The sequence below is a fragment of the Saccopteryx leptura genome, chromosome 3, assembly GCF_036850995.1.
Source record: "Saccopteryx leptura isolate mSacLep1 chromosome 3, mSacLep1_pri_phased_curated, whole genome shotgun sequence".
Taxonomy (NCBI): Eukaryota; Metazoa; Chordata; class Mammalia; order Chiroptera; family Emballonuridae; genus Saccopteryx; species Saccopteryx leptura.
Genome location: NC_089505.1, coordinates 252,631,383 through 252,652,155, shown reverse-complemented (window position 1 = coordinate 252,652,155; position 20,773 = coordinate 252,631,383).

The window sequence follows — 20,773 nt, the reverse complement described above, 5'->3', positions numbered from 1 at the left end:
AGTGGCCATGCTGGCAGCTGGTGACCTTCATAAGTCAGTGCTTTTATAGTATCCAAGAGATTTGTAGGGACTGATGTGTGCCACACCTCAGAGATGGGCTTTGCTCAGCATCCTAATGGCCCTTGGGATAGAACCAGACAGACACCTCTGAAAAGTAGGAGTGGTGGGCATTTTAATAGGCTGCTAAATTATCTCGGTATAAAGTGGGCCAAGGATTACACAGCCAAATGGTATGCTGCAGTTGGAAGTGTCAGCCTGTGCAGCTGTGCTGGTCCGGGGCTTGAGGGCCAGCTCGCATGGGAGCCAGAGTTTTTGCAACTTTTGTACATTTATATGTGTAAAGTTAATTTGAAGATGATCTGTCAAGTTGAACTTGACAGTCAACCAAAAAAAAAAAAAAAAAAAAAAGAACAAAACAAAAATCCACTCGCTCCACTATTAGTTTCAGTTTGTGCAAAATGAGCACATTTGAAATTTCATGTGTGTTAAATTGACTTTGAAGGAAACAAATCTTTTATTCCATCCCTGGATCATTATGCTATCTGGTGTTTCCTTCGTTTGACCATGAAGCTTGCGTGGAAGGTCAGCGGCCCCATTGTTTTAAAGCTGTGGCTGCATTTCCTAAATGAAATGGTGACAAGACATTCAGGAGAACTTGAAAGGGACCGAACTCTTCAGGGTGTTGTTCCCTCGTTCCCTTTTTAAGGTAGCCCTCAAAATTGGTCTGAAACCATTGACATTTAAAATTGCTTGTATTTGGCCTGACCAGGCGGTGGCGCAGTGGATAGAGTGTTGGACTGGGATGCAGAGGACCCAGGTTCAAGACCCCGAGGTCACCAGCTTAAGCACGGGCTCATCTGGTTTGAGCAAAGCTCACCAGCTTGGACCCAAGGTCGCTGGCTTGAGCAAGGGGTCACTCGGTCTGCTGAAGGCCTGCGGTCAAGGCACATATGAGAAAGCAATCAATGAACAACTAAGGTGTCGCAAAGAAAAACTAATGATTGATGCTTCTCATCTCTCTTCGTTCCTGTCTGTCCCTGTCTATCCCTCTCTCTGACTGTCTCTGTTAAAAAAAAAAATTGTATTTGCGTGAAAGTCTCTGGATTTTGAATTTGAAGAAGTTACGTGCTGTGTCGGGTTCTGATCCAGGTAAGAACAGGCACAGGGCAATGTAGTATTCCCCCAGGGGATTCTGTGAACCCAAGTCCCAACAAGCTGCCTCACAATGCCCACATTTCTGGGCCCCATTTTGTCATCTGTAAACCGGTTTTGAGGTGCTTGGAATTATTATTATATTCAGTCGCTTCCTCAGAGGTTCCTAAGATTTGCAGATTTTACAGATCTTTTTTCTTTCGTATCAGTCAGGCTTAGAATACCAGGACAACAATAGTTGGGGTGGGGGGGGAGAAGATGGTGACTGGAAAACTAGGACAGGAGATTAACTTCTTTTTTTTTTTTTCATTTTTCTGAAGCTGGAAACGGGGAGAGACAGTCAGACAGACTCCCGCATGCGCCCGACCGGGATCCACCCGGCACGCCCACCAGGGGCGATGCTCTGCCCACCAGGGGGTGATGCTCTGCCCATCCTGAGCGTCGCCATGTTGCGACCAGAGCCACTGTAGCGCCTGAGGCAGAGGCCACAGAGCCATCCCCAGCGCCCGGGCCATCTTTGCTCCAATGGAGCCTTGGCTGCGGGAGGGGAAGAGAGAGACAGAGAGGAAAGCGCGGCGGAGGGGTGGAGAAGCAAATGGGCGCTTCTCCCGTGTGCCCTGGCCGGGAATCGAACCCGGGTCCTCCGCACGCTAGGCCGACGCTCTACCGCTGAACCAATCGGCCAGGGCTTTTTTTTTTTTAAAGAATTTTTTAAAAGACTTTATTCTGGCCCTGGCCGGTTGGCTCAGCGGTAGAGAGTCGGCCTGGCGTGTGGGAGTCCGGGGTTTGATTCCTGGCCAGGGCACACAGGAGAAGCGCCCATCTGCTTCTCCACCCCTCCGCCTCTCCTTCCTCTCTGTCTCTCTCTTCCCCTCCCGCAGCCAAGGCTCCATTGGAGCAAAGTTGGCCCGGGCGCTGAGGATGGTTCTGTGGCCTCTACCTCAGGTGCTAGAGTGGCTCTGGTTGCAACAGAGCGACGCCCCAGATGGGCAGAGCATCGCCCCCTGGTGGGCATGCCGGGTGGATCCCGCATACTGGGCGCGTGCGGGAGTCTGTCTGACTGCCTCCCGGTTTCCAAATTCAGAAAAATATAAAAATAAAAAAAGACTTTATTCATTTTATTTTATTTATTTTTTTAATTAATTAATTTATTTTCAGAGACAGAGAGAGAGTCAGAGAGGGATAGATAGGGATAGGCAGACAGGAATGGAGAGATAAGAAGCATCAATCATTAGTTTTTCATTGAGCGTTGCAACACCTTAGTTGTTCATTGATTGCTTTTTCATATGTGCCTTGACCATGGGCCTTCAGCAGACCGAGTAACCCCTTACTCGAGCCAGTGACCTTGGGCTCAAGCTGGTGAGCTTTGCTCAAACCAGATGAGCCTGTGCTCAAGCTGGCGACCTCGGGGTCTCGAACCCAGGTCTTCCGCATCCTAGTCTGATGCTCTATCCACTGCGCCAACGCCTAGTCAGGCGACTTTATTCATTTCAGAAGAGAGAGGGGCGCAGGAAGGAGCAGGAAGCATCAACTCCCATATGTGCCTTGACCAGGCAAGCCCAGGGTTTCGAACTGGTGACCTCAGCATTCCAGGTCAATGCTTTATCCACTGGCCACCACAGGTCAGGCAGGAGATTAATTAACACGAAGAAAACCTAGATACAGGTTTTCCTTGGGTTGCCTGTTCCCATTGCTATTGTACTAGTGGACGTTGATCATGATGCTTGTGGCCACCAAGCATCTTTTGAAGTTTCTTTCCACTCTAGGGGCTTTTCTATGTTGTAAGTGGTGGCTCCTCGAGACAGAGGTCACTGATTCGCCGTCCGTCCTGTCTTGCAGCCAGGCCTTTCCTGACCAGGGGGCAGCAGAGGCAGGAGGCTTTCGGGCATGCCCGGGCATGGCACCTAGTGTCCAGTGCCCAGTGTCAGCGGTGTGGGCAGCAGAGGGCATGTCCCAAAGGAGAGGTGGCAGGAGTCCTCACTGAAGGCCTTGTTCCTGCCTGGATGGTCTTCGCTGGGCTCTGGCCTTCCTGGCACATCTGTGAGCTCCCAGTATCCCTGTCATCTCTTTTCTGCTTAAACCACCCAGGGCTAACATAGGTACATCCTGCCAAAAATGGATAGAATTTAATTCTGTCTCCCCCCTCCCCCTTTGGGAAAAACAATCTTCTTTATTGGACATACCTTGGTGTAGGGGCAGGTCTGTCTTACTGAAACCGGTGCTTAGCAGGGAAGGACACTGGAGATAGTTCAGTAATATAGCATGTGTTTATTCTCTCACATGCCCGGGAAAAGGGCTCTGTAGACCACACATCACAAGGCTGGCTCAGTATTGTCAAGTTAAAGGCAACTTTCTTGTTCAAGGGGCAGGCCCTACTCGTTCCCCGCCATCTGGTAGAGCAAGACTCTGACTTGAGGTTTTCCTAGGAGCAGGTCAGAAGAGCAGGGACGTACTCAGCCACATCCTGCTGTGGTTTGTTTGTTTGTTTGCTTAACCCTACAAATATGGTAAGAGTAATAAAATCCCCAATAAATTTCCTGGACATATGGAGGAACTTAGAAAAGATAATGAAGTAAGGCAGATTCTCAGTGGGGTTCTCCCTCCTGTCTTAGGGGAGATGGGGGCAGACTGGGAGTGGGTTGAAGGATGAGAACTTGATTGTGCCCTCTCTGAAACCAAGAAGTGTTAGGAACCAACAAAGACACTTTGAAAAGTACTTTCCTTGATGTCAGGAAACTGAAATTATTTAATCAAATAAAAACAGATTTTTTAATTCACTAACTGCTCTGCGCTGAGCTCTCTGCTGGATGCTATAGGGGAAATTGCAGCAATATTTATTTTTTCTGAACTACTTGAGAGTAGCTTGAGACATCCATTATCTCTTACTATCTCAGTGTACATTTCCTAAGAACAGGATATTCTCTTACATAGCCACAGTGCAGGTATCAAATTCAAGCAGTTAATACTGTTACAATACTTTTTTCTCTTCCACACTCCATATTCCATGTTGGTCGATTGGCCCAGCAGGGCCTCCGAGCATTTCCCAGACGCCGGTGCAGAATCAAATCCAGCACCACGTGTAGCAGTTAGATACCGTGTCTCCTGTTTTCTGTGCTCTGGGACCATCCCTCAGCCTCTGTCTTTTATGATGGAAACCAGTTATCTTAGAACATTCCTCAGTTTGAGATCCTCGAATGTTTCCTCATGACTGGGTTCGGGTTAGGCAGCCCCCGCCAGAAGCTGGTGTTAGTGAGATTGGATGAGGTCCATCTGCTTATGTTCATGTTGATTACCTGGTCAACGTGCGGCCAGGTTTCTCCACTCATTGCATCATTACCCATTACCGTTTTCTCCTTGTAACTAATAAGCAGTCTGTGGGATGATATGCTCTGGCTTTTCAGGGACTGGGAAGTACCACATTAATGGTATATGTTCTTCCTAGCCTTAAGGAGGCCACAGAGGGCTGTGGTGAGAACTGTCTGTGCCGTCACTGGCTGCGTGACCTTGGACAAGTCATCGAACCCAGTGGTCCCCAACCTTTTTTGGGCCACAGACCAGTTTAATGTCAGAAAATATTTTCACGGACCAGCCTTTAGGGTGGGACGGATAAATGTACCATGTGACCGAGACAAGCATCAAGAGTGAGTCTTAGATGGATGTAACAGAGGGAATCTGGTCATTTTTTAAAAATAAAACATCGTTCAGACTTAAATATAAATAAAACGGAAATAATGTAAGTTATTTATTCTTTCTCTGCGGACCAGTACCAAATGGCCCACGGACCGGTATCAGTCCGTGGCCCGGGGGTTGGGGACCACTAATCTAACCTCTTCCATCTACCTTTTCTCATTGGTAAAGTGGGATAGTAAGAGTTCCTTCCATGGTTAAGAGGATTAATAGGCAAGGTGCTTGGCTTATAGGAGGTATTCTACAATGGTTAGAGCACTTCTCATTCTCTTCCTTCACCTTTTAAAAGTGCCTTTGAGGCCTGACCTGTGGTGGCGCAGTGGGATAAAGCGTCGACCTGGAACACTGAAGTTGCCGGTTCAAAACCTTGGGCTTGCCTGGTCAAGGCACATATGGGAATTGATGCTTCCTGCTCTTCCCCCTTCTCTCTATATCTCTCTCTCTAAAAATCAATAAATAAAATATTAAAAAAAAAATAAAAGTGCCTTTGAGGACAGTGGTTTAATCTCTTCCTGTGGTTTCCAGTGTTAGACCATGCAACACCTATGGAAAGAGGCAGGGAAAACAGGGTGTACAGTAGAGGCCCAGCGGGAAAAGTGTAGTGTTCTCACTAGGAATGCTAGGGATAGAGGCTGGAGGTAGCAACACACAGGCCATCTTGAAGCACCAGGTCATGATCAGCTTGAGAAATGGCTTTGAGGGAAATGACCACTGGTTCACAGACAGTGAGACTAACCCAGGCTCCAGGGCTCCAGCTTTGCAACAGCAAGGACCCCCAGGTTTTACCCACCCCCAGACCCTAGGCGAAGGATGGGGCACAATCTGCCCTGCCCCCTGCTGACTGTGTCCAGGGAAACCACCAGTCTCAGCCCAGCTTCCATTTCCTCATCTGAAAGAGGACTTGGCCAGGTCTGAGTTCTCAGTCCAGGCTGGGTGTTAGACTCAGTAGGGGGATTTTAAGAAAATGCCAGTTCTTGGGCCCATCTCCAGACCAATGAAATCAGAGCCCAGACGTTGGGATCTTTCAGGAGTTCCCCAGGTAAGTTCTACAATAAGTCAAATTTGAGAACCACAGGCCTAATCTTAACTATTATATGTTCTTCCTAGCCTTAAGTTTCTATGAGTCCATGGATAGATTATTCTGAGGAACTGAGTTTTCTGGTGAACTTAGAATTCACCAACAGAAATTCCTTCTTGTTTCCATTCCTATTTTAAAAGACATTTTTACAGTAAATAAGTCAAAATAATCTTTCCCTTCCCTTTTTTTCCCAAAAAATCTTGAAGGTCCTTTTTACCTTAATATTTCTGAGAAGGATATTCTGAGGAACTAGGGTTTTCTGGTGAATTTAAAATTTCACCAAAAATTCATTTTCATTTTTATTCTTATTTTTTTTAAACTTTTCAATAATACAGTTTCCTGCCTATGACAACAGGGACAATAACCTCATAAAATGGAGGTTACTACATGCCCTAGCCCGAGGCAGGGCAGACATTACTAATTAATGATGATACTGACCTCTGACTTGCCGTTAAAATTCTTTTCAATCCTAGTCAGCCATGACCAATCAATCAACTAACACTTGATATAAGACCTATTTGCTATTCTGGGAATGATAAATTTAGCTCAATATATTTTTCATAATGGGTTATCTTTCAGGGCCTAGAAGGCAAAGACTCCAAACAGTCCTTCCTCCATCCCAACTCCAATGCATAGGACTACAGAACAGGGTATGGGGGCTGTGCTGAAAGTATACTACGTCTGGATAAACCTTGGGTATGAATGCATATACATTTTTATAAAATTATGCTTCCCTGCCATTTACTTCTTTTACTTAAATTGGTTACAGAAAAGCCAGTTCTGGGGAAGTAGTATAAGAGTAAGAGCCAGGATTCAAATCCTGATACTACCAATCGCTAGTTTGTTACTTTGGAAGCTTTGTTACCCAAACTCTCCCCTTCCTGCCTCAGTTTTCTCCTTTATAAAATGTGGCTACCTAATAGGGTTATTGTGAAGCTTGAATGAAATAATAAACCTAACACCCAGGATCTGACACACAGGGAACTCACAACAAATGCTACATATTTACCTTGTTAATGCCATTCATGGGAGGTTTTATTAAGTGACTTATAAGTCAAAATTGCATAGCTGTGTTAGAGGTGGTAGAAACAAAAACAGCTACATTGTGTCCCAAAACCAGCTGAAATTTCCAGGGAACTTCTGAAAGTGTCCCTCCAAAGTGAGTGTTGTCATGTGCTCTTGGGTGACAGTGACCTACATCTGGGATGTGGTCATGTAAGCTTGGGGTAGTCAACAGGATCTGTGGTGCCCCAGTGGGGGCATTTTGGAAATCGATGAGAGTGGTTTTGGTTGACACCCTCACTGGCATTTAGAGATGGAGAGGAAGTCCAATGTCCTGCAACAGGAGGAATTGTCTCATGTCCCACATGACTTTCTAATGTTCCCCCAGACTAAACACATTTACAAAAGTAGATCAGCAATACTTAGAACATAATAGTCCTGAAAATAAGTTCTAAGAAGTTACTTGAAAAACCAAGTAATTTAGAGGACCACTCCATCGGGAGAGACTACATGGAAGAAAGATCTTGCCTGGAAATTACCAAATAATTTACTCATGTTGTGCAGGTTGCCAGCTCTAGGCATTAAGCATTCTAAAGATTTTTTTAAAAATTCATTTTAGCCTGACCTGTGGTGGCGCAGTGGATAAAGCGTCGACCTGGAAATGCTGAGGTCGCCGGTTCGAAACCCTGGGCTTGCCTGGTCAAGGCACATATGGGAGTTGATGCTTCCAGCTCCTCCCCCCGTCTCTCTCTGTCTCTCTCTCTCTCTCATCTCTAAAAAATGAATAAATAAATAAAAAAAAATTCATTTTAGAGGGGGTGGGAGAGAGAGAGAGGAGAGAAAATGAGAAAGAGCGAAGGGGGGAGGAGCAGGAAGCATCAACTCCCATATGTGCCTTGACCAGGCAAGTCCATGATATTGAACCAGCGACCCCAGGGTTCCATGTCAATGCTTTATCCACTGCGCCACCACAGGTCAGGTGCATTAAGCATTCTAACTGCAAATTTATTTTCCAGCTGCCTGTTCCTTTTCAACATTATTGTGGTTCCTTCCCTAGTGGTCTTCCCTATCACTTGGCCTCTCTCATTCTATCCTCTCACAGGATACAGCCTCCAGTTCTTTTTAAGTACTAGACACCATATCACTAGAGCAATACCCCAGGTCCAGGTCAAAACACAGGAAACCACCCTGATGCTGTACTTACCAATACGACCCAGCTCATTTATGACTTTGAGTCTATAGCTTGTTTTATTATACAGTACTATGTATCTCTATTTTAATATGGTTGTTTTATTTTTTTTTCTTAAGTGAGAAGTGGGAAGGCAGAGAGACAGATTCCTGCATGTGCCCCAACTAGGACCCCCCCCCCAAGCAAGCCCCCTCCCAGTTGATGCTCTGCCCTTCTGGGGCCATTGCTCCACTGCTTGGCAACAGCTATTTTAGCACCTGAAGTGAGGCCATGGAGCCATCCTCAGCACCTGGGGCCTACTTGCTCCAACTGAGCCATGGCTACAGGAGGGGAAGAGAGAGCTAGAGAGAGAAGGAATAGGGGGACAGGTGGAAAAGCAGACGGTCACTTGTCCTGTGTTCCCTGACCGGGAATTGAACCTAGGATGCCACACACAGGGCCAACACTCTACCACTGAGCCAACCAGCCAGGGCCATCTTTCTCTTATATACAGCAAATGTTCTCTGTTATTACAGTCTAACACTACCTTTGCCCATTCATTTTTCTGTTCTTGTCTGAACAGCTTCTGATCTTCTCTTAAATCCAGACCCCTTCATTATCAGCAGGTGGAGGCAGCTGGCTGCCTCAGTCTGTCCTCCAATGCAGCTATGCTTGAGCATTTATATTTTGAAATGCATGCTACTTTATTTACATTATCATCTTTTAATTTTTCCTTTACGTTAGATGAGTGGTTCCCAATAGGGGAAAATTTTGCTCCCCCCCCCCCCCAAGGGATATTTAGCAATTGCTGGAGACACTTTTGGTTGTCACTTCTGGGGAGTGAGGTGGCTTCTGGAAGCTAGAGGCCTGGGATGCTGCCCAACATCCTACAAGATGCTGGGGGGTCCCGCAAGAGTTATGTGGCCCCATGTCAGCAGTTCTGAGGTTCAAAAATTCTGCACAAGGTATTACATTAATTTTTAAAAGATGTGGATAGATAGCTTATATATATAATCCATTCATTTCATGAGTGATACCAAAGGGAATTTACAAGATTATTATAATACAAACAAGCTCTAAACTACTGGTATAAATCAAAATATGAGGAAGTAGTGTAGGTAGACACTGGATTCCCCACTTCCACCCTAGCTCTTGAACTGGTTCTGTAAATAGGAAATGACGCTGGAAAACTTTTCTATCCCTTCATCTCGTGTGGAGGGCAAAGGTCAAATGTGGAACTGTGATGTATCTATGTTGTTGCGCACCCATATTTCTAGCAGTATTTCTCGAACATCCGTCACCAAACATGTTCCTGTCAGATAATGTTTGTCCAGCCCCCCAGGAATCCGGCCTTCTCCCCTCCCACTGGATGGTGAGTTTTTAGGGAACACTGGAGAGGGTCTGAGTCACACTCAGGATTTGATAGAAGCATTTCCCTTCAGCCAGCACCCAGCTCCGGGCCTGTGTCACCATCCCTAACCTAGAGGAACACAGCTACGAGGAGGCACCAGGGTGTCCTCCCCGGGGCCACAAATAGCCTGAGGAGAATGTCTCAGAACTATTTAAAGGCGTTGCACTTAGTATGGCTAATATGTGGGAGAAGTGAGTTTGTATCATGTAGCACATTTCTTCCCAAGATGCATTAAGAAGCCTTCTCTACAAATGCCATTAAGCAGATGGAATGGCACATTCCACAGTCTGCAAAACAACACTGAGGCGAGCCGATTTTGGAAGAGATTCTTACTCTCTCCAATGCAGTAACTCCGCAGCTTTGGACCCCAGTTCTACCATTTATCATGTTGGGTGGTTTTGGACACAACCTTGTTCTTCTGCACCCTGGTAAGTGTCCTCTCTGTAAAAACAAGACAAAGCAACTAGTAGATTTCTGGCACACAAAGGATGCACCACGGTCTACTTTTGCTCAATTAATCCCCTCAAGGCTGCAGAGTACAGGAGAAGACAGGCCCCACCCATGTCAGAACTGGAACTTGCTTTAAATGCGTTACATACAGCGCAGCTTGATTAGCAGTGGGGAAGGATCCAGCCATTAAGCCAGCCCTGAACTTTGAGCCACCGGAGGACTACTTACTCAATTAAAGACCAGCTTTGTACTCTCAAATCATTTTAAGAGGTGTTCCTTGGTCGTGAGGGCTTGCTTTGTGCCAGGCTATATACCACATAATCTCATTTTATTCTCAAGATGATCCAAAATGTAGGGGCTCTTGTTCCTTTCAGTGGAAGAGGAAAGGAATGCCTAGAGCAGCAAAGCGACTTGCTGGGCTCACCCTGCAGGGGCCAAGGGGCGGAGGCAGGAAGGAGCCCAGGCAGGACTGTGACCCTAAGCTGCCTTTGTACCTGATCAGGCCTCGTCCCTTTCTTCTGGGGGAATCACTGCCAAAAGCTGACTCTCTCAGCTGTGGGTGGGGAGGCTTTGTGAGGCCAACCTAGCCCTTCTCGGGGACTCCCAGCTCAAGGGACCTTGAGCTGGCTCCCGCTCTCAGCTCAGCGCCGGACCCCCAAGCCTTGGCTCCCAGCTACCACATCTGCTTGGTGGAGAAGTGGGTGGGGCCCAAAGAGCAGATTTATTGTGTCTCCAGCGCCTTGGGCTCCCTCCCAGCCAGGCGGAGTTGGAGCAGTGACAAGGATAAATGTGTTTGGCTCCGGGCTCAGTCACTGAGGATTTATTTAGCACCTGCAATACTAAAAAACAACCCCAAAACAACAAAACAAAAAACAAACCCTGCAGCGTGCAGGGCACCATGCGGGCTCCCGGGAAGACAGGAGGCGCGCACGCTGGCTCTCTAGCAGCTGGCGGTCCAGTTACGGAGCAGGGGGCTTCCCAGGCCAGTTACGGAGCAGGGGGCTTCCCAGGCCAGTTACGGAGCAGGGGGCTTCCCAGGCGGTCTCCGCGAGGAGCGAGGTGGGGCGGGCGTCGCTGAGATGAACCCGAGAGCTCGAGGGCTCTGAGGTCGCACAGTAGAGAGGGACCAAATGACATCTGCAGATTCTGTGACACTTATGAGCCCCCTTTTTTTTTCTTTCAAAACATGTGGAAAAATAAAATTTAAAAATATAGCTAAGCAAAAGGAGAAATAAAACCCACTTCAAATCCCGCCCGCTGTACCAAAATTAACCACTAGCTCTCTCTCTCTCTCTCTGCAGATGTACACGACCATGTCTACCAAGGTGTCATTATTTTATAGAATTGGCTCATACTCATTCTGTTCAGGAACCTTGTCTCCTTAGCAATGGCTCCGTAAAGGGGCTGCCCAAGGGCAGGAAGAGGGGCTGCTTCCGGGAGATTATTCTCCGGGAAGAGGAGAGGAAGCCCTTCAGGCAAGGCCTGAGAGGTAGGTAGGCGAAGGTGACAACTGGAAGGGAGAAGATGAGGCTAGTGAGATTTGTGTGGTAGGACTGGAGGTGCTGAAGGAGCCGGTAGGGAGGGCTATGCGGGAGGCGAAATGTACAAAAGGATGTGCTTGGGGCTCCCAGGAGAGGTGGGCGGGGCTCCCAGGAGGGGTGGGCGGGGCCCCAGGAGAGGTGGGCGGGGCTCCCAGGAGAGGTGGGTGGGGCCGGCAAGCCAGGCTTGACGGAAAGGCAAGGCCCATCTCAGGGTGCTTTAGGAGATCAAAGGACCTGGCTCATCTGCAGCTGCCCACACACTTCAGAAGCTGCTCAGCAAGGAAGAAAGCATGAAACCAGCGTTTCCCAAAATGAGCCCAGGGAATACCAGTCCTACAGAAGGGTTCTCCAGAAAAAGGATTAAAGAAGATATGAGAAATATGATTTACAGTCACCACACTTTGGAGAATCACAGTTAGGAGGGGCTCATCTATGGCTCTACCAGGAAGTTCCTCTTGCTCTGAGCCCAATAGTGCTAGAGAAGATACCACAGAGACTTTGGGCTGGGAACCTCCCCTCACTGAGATGACTTCCTAACAATCACTGGAAAGCCCCAGGCCTGGCAAATGTCAGGTGCCTAGACCTGGGGCCCCAAAGGGCCCTGAAAAGGCAGAAGTCAATGATCTCAAGGTCTTCTCCAGCTCCAACTTTCTTTTCCTGAAATTCATGCCAATCAAATCTCACTTAAAACAATTCCTAGGGGTTCTGGTGGCCTAGGCAGTCAAATCTGTTGGGTAAATTCATTCATAAATGAATGAAACAACTATTTCTTGAGTTCCTGTGGCGTGCCTGGTACTGTTCTAGGTATTGGGAATTCTGGAATGAATATGATAAGATCTTTACTCCTATTGCTGTAATAGGAAAACAGACTATAAACAAATAACCGTGTCACATATGTCATCCAAGGGCTATGAGGAGAAATAATGTAAGCAAAAGGTATAGGACGGGGAGACAGAATGCAATTTTAGATAAAGTGAACTGAGAAGGCTTTTCTAAAGAGGTGAGATTTGAACAGAGAACTGAAAGAAGCAAGGATGAAGCTGTGCAGAAATCTCAGGGCAGAGCATGTCAGGTGGTGGGAAGAACAAATGCAAAGGTCCTGAGGAAGAACAACAAAGAGGCCTATGTGGCTTGAGGGAGTAAAAGCAGTTAGATTGTGTGGGCCACGTTTCTTGGGATGTGAAGGCCACAATAAGAACTTTGGATTTTATTCAGAGTGAGATGGGAAGCCACTGGAGGGACTGAGCAGGGGAGTGGCATGCAACTTAAGGTAGAATTTCTGCTTTCTAATGGGGACAAGCGATTTTCTACATGGTAAGAGCCCACTCTTAAGAGAAGTAATTGAATTTTCATTTGATGACTGAAGATCTTGTAAAACCTCAGGATTAATCATTCATTCATTATATACTTACTGAGCATCTACTATGTATCAAATCCTGTGGTGGGCACCAGGAATACAAATGTAGTTGATATAACTTTTAGTTCCCAAATTTTGATACAAACAACATCACAATTACTTTGTGTCTTTTAATTAAATAGGATTCCAAGTTCCCACTTGTCATGGTGGCCTGGAGTTCCATCTCAGTCATATTTCAGGAGGTAATGTCCTCCTTTTTAAATTATTTTTATTTAGAAATTAACTTTAATGGGGTGACATTGGTCCATAGGAACACATGGGTTTCAAGTATACATCCCTATAGCATGTGAACTATTCATTGTGTTGCCACCCAGTCAAAACACTTTACTCCTCTCCTTCTCTCTCCCCTCCCCCTGGTAACCACTTCACTTTTGTCTATGTCCATGAGTCTCAGTTTTCTACCATCTATGTGTGAAATCATATAGTTCTTAGCTTTTTCTGATATACTTATTGTGCTTAGCATAGTACTTTCAAGGGCTATCCATGTTTTCACAAATGGCAATATTTCATCATTTCTTATGGCTGAGTAGTATTCTGTTGTATATATATACTACATTTTCTTTAATCCCCTTTCGAGGGACACTGGTTGTTTCCATGTCCTAGCCACTGTGAATAATGCTGCAATAAACATGGTGGTGCATATGTCTTTGTGTAAAAGTGTTTTTGAGTTTTTTGGGTAGATACCCAGTAGGATTGCTGGGTCATGTTAATTCTATCCTTAATTTTTTGAGGAACCACAATACTATTTTCCATAGTGGCTGTACCAGTTTATATTCCCACCAGCCATGAATGAGAGTTTCTTTTTTCTCCACAGCCTCTCCAACACTCCAACACTTATTATTACTTGTCTTGTTAACAGCCAATCTAATGGGTGTGAGGTGATACCTCATTGTAGTTTTGATTTGCATTTCTCTAATAGCTAGCAAAGATTAGCATTTTTTTATATATCTATTTGTTGTTGGTATGTCTTCATGAGAGAAGTGTCTGTTCACATCCTCTCCCCATTGTTTCTTTTCTTCCTTTCTTTCCTCCCTCCCTCCCTTCCTCCCTCCCTCCCTCTCTTCCTCCCTTCTTCCCTCCCTCCTTCCCTCCCTTCCTTTCTTCCTTCCTTCCTCCCTCCCTCCCTCCCTCCCTCCCTCCCTCCCTCCTTTTCTTCCTTCTTTTCCTCCCTCCCAGGGAGGCAGACAGGCACCCACATGCGCTCTGACAGGGATCCACCCAGCAAACCCTCTACCTGGCAATGCTCTCCCTATCTGGGGCTGCTGCTCCTTTGCTCAGCAACCTAGATCACTTACTGCCTGAGGCAAGGCCATGGGACCATCCTGGGCACCCAGGGCCAAATTGCTTGAACCATTCAAGCCATGGCTGTGGGAGGGGAGGAGACAGAGAGAGAAAGAGCAAGAAAGGGAAGGAGAAGGGGTGGAGAAGCAGATGGGCGCTTCTCCTGTGTGCCCTGACTGGGAATCAAACCTAGGTCTTCCACACAGCAGGCCGACACTCTACCACTGAGCCAACTTGCCCAGGCTTGGGGTCAAATTCATAAAATGTTCTGTACAAACAAGATCCATAAGTTCAGTACCTATGTTTTCTTCTGTGTAATTTATTGTTTCAGATCTTATATTTTGGTCTTTGATCCATTTTGAATCGACTCATGCATGGGGACAAATTGCAGTCAAGTTTCATTCTTTTGCATGTGGCTTTCCAATTTTCCCAGTACCATTTATTAAAGAAACTTTTCCCCCTTCATTGTTGTTTTTGATTCCTTTGCCAAATACATGTGGTTTTATATCTGGGCTTTTTATTCTGTTCCATTGGTCTTTGTGTCTGTTTACTGCCAATACCATGCTGTTTTGATTATAGTGGCTCTATAGTATGATTTGAAGTCAGGTAGTGTGATACTTCCAGCTTCATTCTTTTTTTCTCAGGATTGCTTGGCTATTCATTTTAAAAATATATTTATTTATTTATTTACTATATTTTTCACTCCATAAGATGCACCTGACCATAGACACATCTAGGGTTTTAAGGAGGAAAATAAGAAAAAAAATATTCTGAACCAAATGGTGTGTTAAAATGTTTAATAAAATACTGTATTTTTTGTTCCATAAGACACACGGGCCTTTTCCTCTCCACTTTTGGGGGGAAAAAGTACATCTTCTGGAGTGAAAAATGTGGTATTTAATTTTTAATTTATTGTGTTAACATAGTTGCAAGTTGTTTTGGCTGCTCATCCTCCCTTTCTACTATGGTTCTATATGAACCCAGTAACTCACAGGTGCCTGGGAATGAAAGGGTCTTTGGTCTCCATCTGTCATGCATGATACCAAGATGCTCATGGTCTAAGCCAGGGGTCCCCAAACTACGGCCCGCGGGCTGCATGCGGCCCCCTGAGGCCATTTATCTGGCCCCCGCCGCACTTCTGGAAGGGGCACCTCTTTCATTGGTGGTCAGTGAGAGGAGCATAGTTCCCATTGAAATACTGGTCAGTTTGTTGATTTAAATTTACTTGTTCTTTATTTTAAATATTGTATTTGTTCCCGTTTTGTTTTTTTATTTTAAAATAAGATATGTGCAGTGTGCATAGGGATTTGTTCATAGTTTTTTTTATAGTCTGGCCCTCCAACGGTCTGAGAGACAGTGAACTGGCCCCCTGTGTAAAAAGTTTGGGGACCCCTGGTCTAAGCCTTGTGCTCCTTCAAAGGCCAGCAGCTCCATCCCTCTGTACTGACCAGGCCTTCAAGATTCTTCCCTGGGTTCCAGCATCCCAGCTCCTAAGAACTCAGTCTCCTTGGTATCTATTTACGACTCTCCACGGTCAGGTCATTAGTGGAGGCTGCGTGGATGTGTAAGACAGTCACCTTTCTTCAGGCCCTTTGTCACTTTTGGTCCAACAGGCAAGTAAACCGGTGTTTACGGTCAGTGTGGCTGGGCTCTGTCCAGCCACTGGATGGACTCTAGAGCTGTTTACCCTATAAGGGCTGAGCCAGAGGGAGCTACACAGCTCATGCAGTTAAGGCTTTAGTGTAATGTTTAGTTTTTAATATGAATAATATAAACATCAGTCATTTTCAGTTTTGTGCAAAAGGAAAGGTGTGTAGCAGGCTGTGAGATGCTACATTTATTATGACCGTGGAACAGAAATGGGGCTATTTTTTTTATTTTTGAGGATAAAATTACTTTTAGGCCAGAAAATACTTATCGTACCTCAGAGTCAGTCTTCCACTAGAAATAGTAACTGGTTGAATAGAATTTTGTCTGTTGTTTTATGTTTCTGCTTCTGCTTCATTGTCTAGTCACCCAAGGAAAGTTTCTCTCTGCAGCTTTCTTCTCTCTTAGCCCTCTGCCCCTCCTTTTTTCTTCCTTGCTCCCCTGCCCTTTAATTCATTTACCAGCTGATTAGAAGGGAGATGATAAAGGGCACAGATGAACAGCCCAATGAAGAGGTACATAGGGCGCCTGACCAGGCGGTGGCGCGTGGATAGAGCGTCAGACTGTGACATGGAGGATCCAGGTTCAAAACCCCGAGGTCGTCAGCTTGAGCGCGGGCTCATCTGGTTTGAGTAAGGATCACCAGCTTGGACCCAAGGTTGCTGGCTTGAGCAAGGGGTCACTCGCTCTGCTGTAGCCCCCCTCCACCCCATTAAGACACGTGAGGAAGCAATCAATGAACAACTAAGGTGCAGCAACAAAGAATTGATGCTTCTCATCTCTCTCCCTTCCTGTCTATCTGTCCCTATCTCTGTCTCTCCCTTTCTCTGTCACACACACACACACACACACACACACACACACACACACACAAAAGAGGTACATAGGGCAAAGTCTGGAGGGTCTCAAGCATAGGAGCTTCTGTCCCATGGAACCGGGGTGTGCCACCCTCCCTGCATGCACATGGATGTGTTCACTATCCCAGAAGCTGAAAATATTTTTTTCCCCATGCAAAACTCTGGGTGATGGGAATTGGGCTGGAGTAGGTTAGTACTGGGCCCACAACCTCAACTGGACCCTCCACACAGCCTGGGAGGCACCCAGGTCCCCTTTGTTCAGGAGACAGGAGTGCTGTAGTGACTGGCCGCAATGGAGGTCTGTCCCCTCCTGTGGACAACACTTTGCATGAGGGTGGACATCAGCTGGCACAGTCCTGTAGCTCTAATGAAGTTTAGGAAGTGCTTACAGGAACGAATGGGTAATTGAACTGGTGTCAGACAGGTAATGACTTCAAGAGTCTTTTCTCCCTCGTTTGGTAGAGAGCACCCTTTCCCTGACATCTTCCATAAAAGCTCAGGGAGAAAAGGATGTTCACCCAGCTATATATCAACCCTGTCTATTGAGCGGGAGTTTTGGGAAACAGTATGGAGAAGCACACTTTTTAAGAAGGCTTTGGGGACTGTTAATAGCAGGCTGCGTCAGGCATAGGAAGAGGTTACGAATGAGTGTTGTCCACAAGATGCTGCCAGGTGATAAAATATTAAAACCAATACCAACATGTGCTCTTCAAGGCTTGGTCTTAATGATTCTGTCAGATATTTGGGCCCTGTGGTCAGATGGACAGTGAGCTTCGGGCTTCATCAAAAATAGCTTAATGGGTGCCATGAATGGATGCCAAGAATGCTTAATGGGTGCCAGGCCCCATGCTAAACTTCTCTGCATGATCCCATTTCATCTCTACCACAGTCCATGAGGAAGGCTCGACTGTTTTCTCCGTTTTACAGATGAAGAAACTGAGGCTTTCCCAAGATCACACAGCCCTGATGTAGCGGTTCAGCTGGAAATCTGCATTGGGATTCCAAAGCAGGGCTTCCTTTCTTTACTTTTTGGTGAAAAAATTAAAGGGAAACAATACATCCATCTATGGTAAAAGACAGTACGAAAGAATTTACAATGAAAACAAACTCTCTATTCCAACAGACCCCAGTCCAGATGCAGCCACCAGGACTGGTTTCTTAGTTGCCTTCTAACTGGATAGAACACATGAACACAGAGATGTGCACACGTCTGTGTCTACAAATGGCTGTGTGCTAGCCACACTGTCTGCACCTTGCTTTCTTCATTTAACATGTTGTGCAAGGCTTTAACAACAGTGCAAAGAGAGCTGACTTCTTTTTTTTTTTTTTTTTTAACAGAGACAGAGAGAGTCAGAGAGAGGGATAGATAGGGACAGACAGACAGGAATGGAGAGAGATGAGAAGCATCAATCATTAGTTTTTCTTTGCGACACCTTAGTTGTTCATTGATTGCTTTCTCATATGTGCCTTGACCGTGGGGCTACAGCAGATCGAGTAACCCCTTGCTTGAGCCATCGACCTTGGGTCCAAGCTGGTGAGCTTTGCTCAAACCAGATGAGCCCCACACTCAAGCTGGCGACCTCAGGGTCTCGAACCTGGGTCCTCCACATCCCAGTCCGATGCTCTATCTACTGCGCGTCACCTGGTCAGGCAGCTGACTGACTTTTTAATGTCTGTATAGTGGTTCACAGTATGGATATATAGGAACTTAACCAGTCCACTCCTTAGGGACATTTAGGACTTTATAGATATTTTGGTGGTAGGGGTGCTTTCTAGATTTTTTTTTTTTTGGCCATCAGTAACAATGTTGCAGTAAGCATCCTCAGGCAAAATGGCTCTGCAAATGTGTATAAGCAACATTGTGCTTTTGGCCCTAAGAGCTAGATTGTATGAGGGACACTTGGGGTCACTCACTAGGTCACTGGCTCAGAGATTACATGTCTATCATCTCCAGGGCGTGGGGCATGGCACCCAGGGGGCCATGCATGTTCTTGGCTTTGGGACATTCTATACATACAGCCCTCTGGGTTTGACAGTAACAGACTGCAGCCCTGCCTGGTGCCCCAGGGACATTTCTGAATGAAAACAAACTGTGGATAGCAGAGGTCCCTCTTTCTTGTCACTGCCTCCTCACATCCCCCTTGGGGCAGCCAGGAACTGCTGAGCTCACTGCTCAGCCTGCTGCCCAGGCAGGTGGAGACCCATCCTGTCTGGCTCACCTAAGGACGCCTGGGCTAAAGGCCAGAGAGAGGAAGCAGCTTGCCCAAGGGCACGCAGGAGACACAGGATGGGGAGAACAGTGGGGCTGGGCTGGAGAGGGTGGTGGCTTCCGTCCCTAAGGCTTTAGAAGACCCTGAAGCCACTTCTGGGCCTGAGGGCGAGGATGCAGGACTGGCAATGCCTGCCCTTTGTGTAAGACAGGGGTCCAAACCTATGGCTCATGAGCCAGATGTGGTTTTGATGGCTGCATCTGGCTTGCAGACAAATCTTTAATTAAAAAAAATAATAACATTAAAAATATAAAACATTCTCGCCTGACTTGTGGTGGCGCAGTGGATAAAGCGTTGATCTGGAACACTGAGGTCGCTGGTTCAAAACCCTGCACTTGTCTGGTCAAGGCACATATGGGAGTTGATGCTTCCTGCCCCCCCTTCTCTCTCTCTCCTCTCTAAAATGAGTAAATAATAAAGAAAAAAAATAGAATACATTCTCATGTATTACAATCCATTCATTTCCTACCGCTCATGTTCAATGGTTGTGGGTGGCTGGAGCCCATCACAGCTGTCCTCCGGGACCACACCAAGTTTTTATTAGATAATGCGTAACGTACACGGGTTGTATGGCTCTCATGGAATTACATTTTAAAATATGTGGTGTTCATGGCTCTCTCAGCCAAAAAGTTTCCGGACCTCTGGTGTAAGGGGAGGGGTCATCCTCTTGTTACCTTCTGCCTTCCCTTCCCTAGAGTGAAGCTGGCTTTTTGTCCAATAAGGTGGATGTTTCTTACATAAGCTTCTGCTCTTTGTATCAGTCGGGACAGTGTTTGGCGGTAGCAAACCCAAAATTATGCTGGCTTAATACCAACATTTGTTTTTTACTTACTCATCAATTCCCGACTCAGGCCCTTCCCCATACCAGCTGTTCTGTTGTGACTCAGTGACCTAAGTTGCTTTTATCTTGTGGCTTACCACCTCAATGGTGGCCTCTCTGATAGCCTGGGGGGAGGGGTGTGGTGCTGGGGGATGATGGAGAGCACACTGACCATATACTGACTCTCCAGTGCCTCTGGAGGCCGCTTCCATTCATAGCACGCTGGCCAGAACTCGGCTACTGGCCACACCTAATTGCAAGGGACTGGGCGGCATTGGGGTGGGTGAGTGGATTGCATGGATAATCCTGAGCAGCATGTAAGTGTCTCTGCCAGGCCCACAGGCTAGCGGGGTTGGTAACTTTGGGCTGCATTAAGCAGGGGAGTGACCATAGGCCTGTGGGGGCTATTGTTAATCATAATATATTTGGGGACAAATATGAGGTGCTATTCAATTGCTGATTCATCTGCAGAGGACTTTTACTTTCTGTAACCACCTCATTGTCAAATAAAATATATACAGAAAACCCCCACACAACAAATGTGAAGCTTAACCTTAGTAAATTATTAAAAGGCACACACTCCTGAAACTGCTTCCCAAAGCAAGAAACAACTTAATAGTAGAATTAATTGTTTTAACTTTTGGACCTACCATTCTACTTCGTCAAATTGGAGTCTAATGCAGCTTGGAAAAACTGAAGTTTTTGTTTTTGTTGTTTTTCTCAATTCTCTGGCCAGAAAAAGGCCTGCGCGGTGGAACAGGCGGCACAGAGATTAAGGACAAGTGCGCAAATAATTAGAAGCCATGTATATAAGAGATCTCCAATCAGTTCCCAGCTTTTTTGGCGATAGTTAAATTGGTGAGGGTGTTAACACCGAAAGTCCCTTCAGGAGGCTAATTCAGTGGGTTCTGTGGCCTGGCCACAGCGGAGAAGAACAGTTTCTTCTTCCTTAGGGAGGGAGATTCCTGTGCCCCAACAGCCGCACTCAGTTC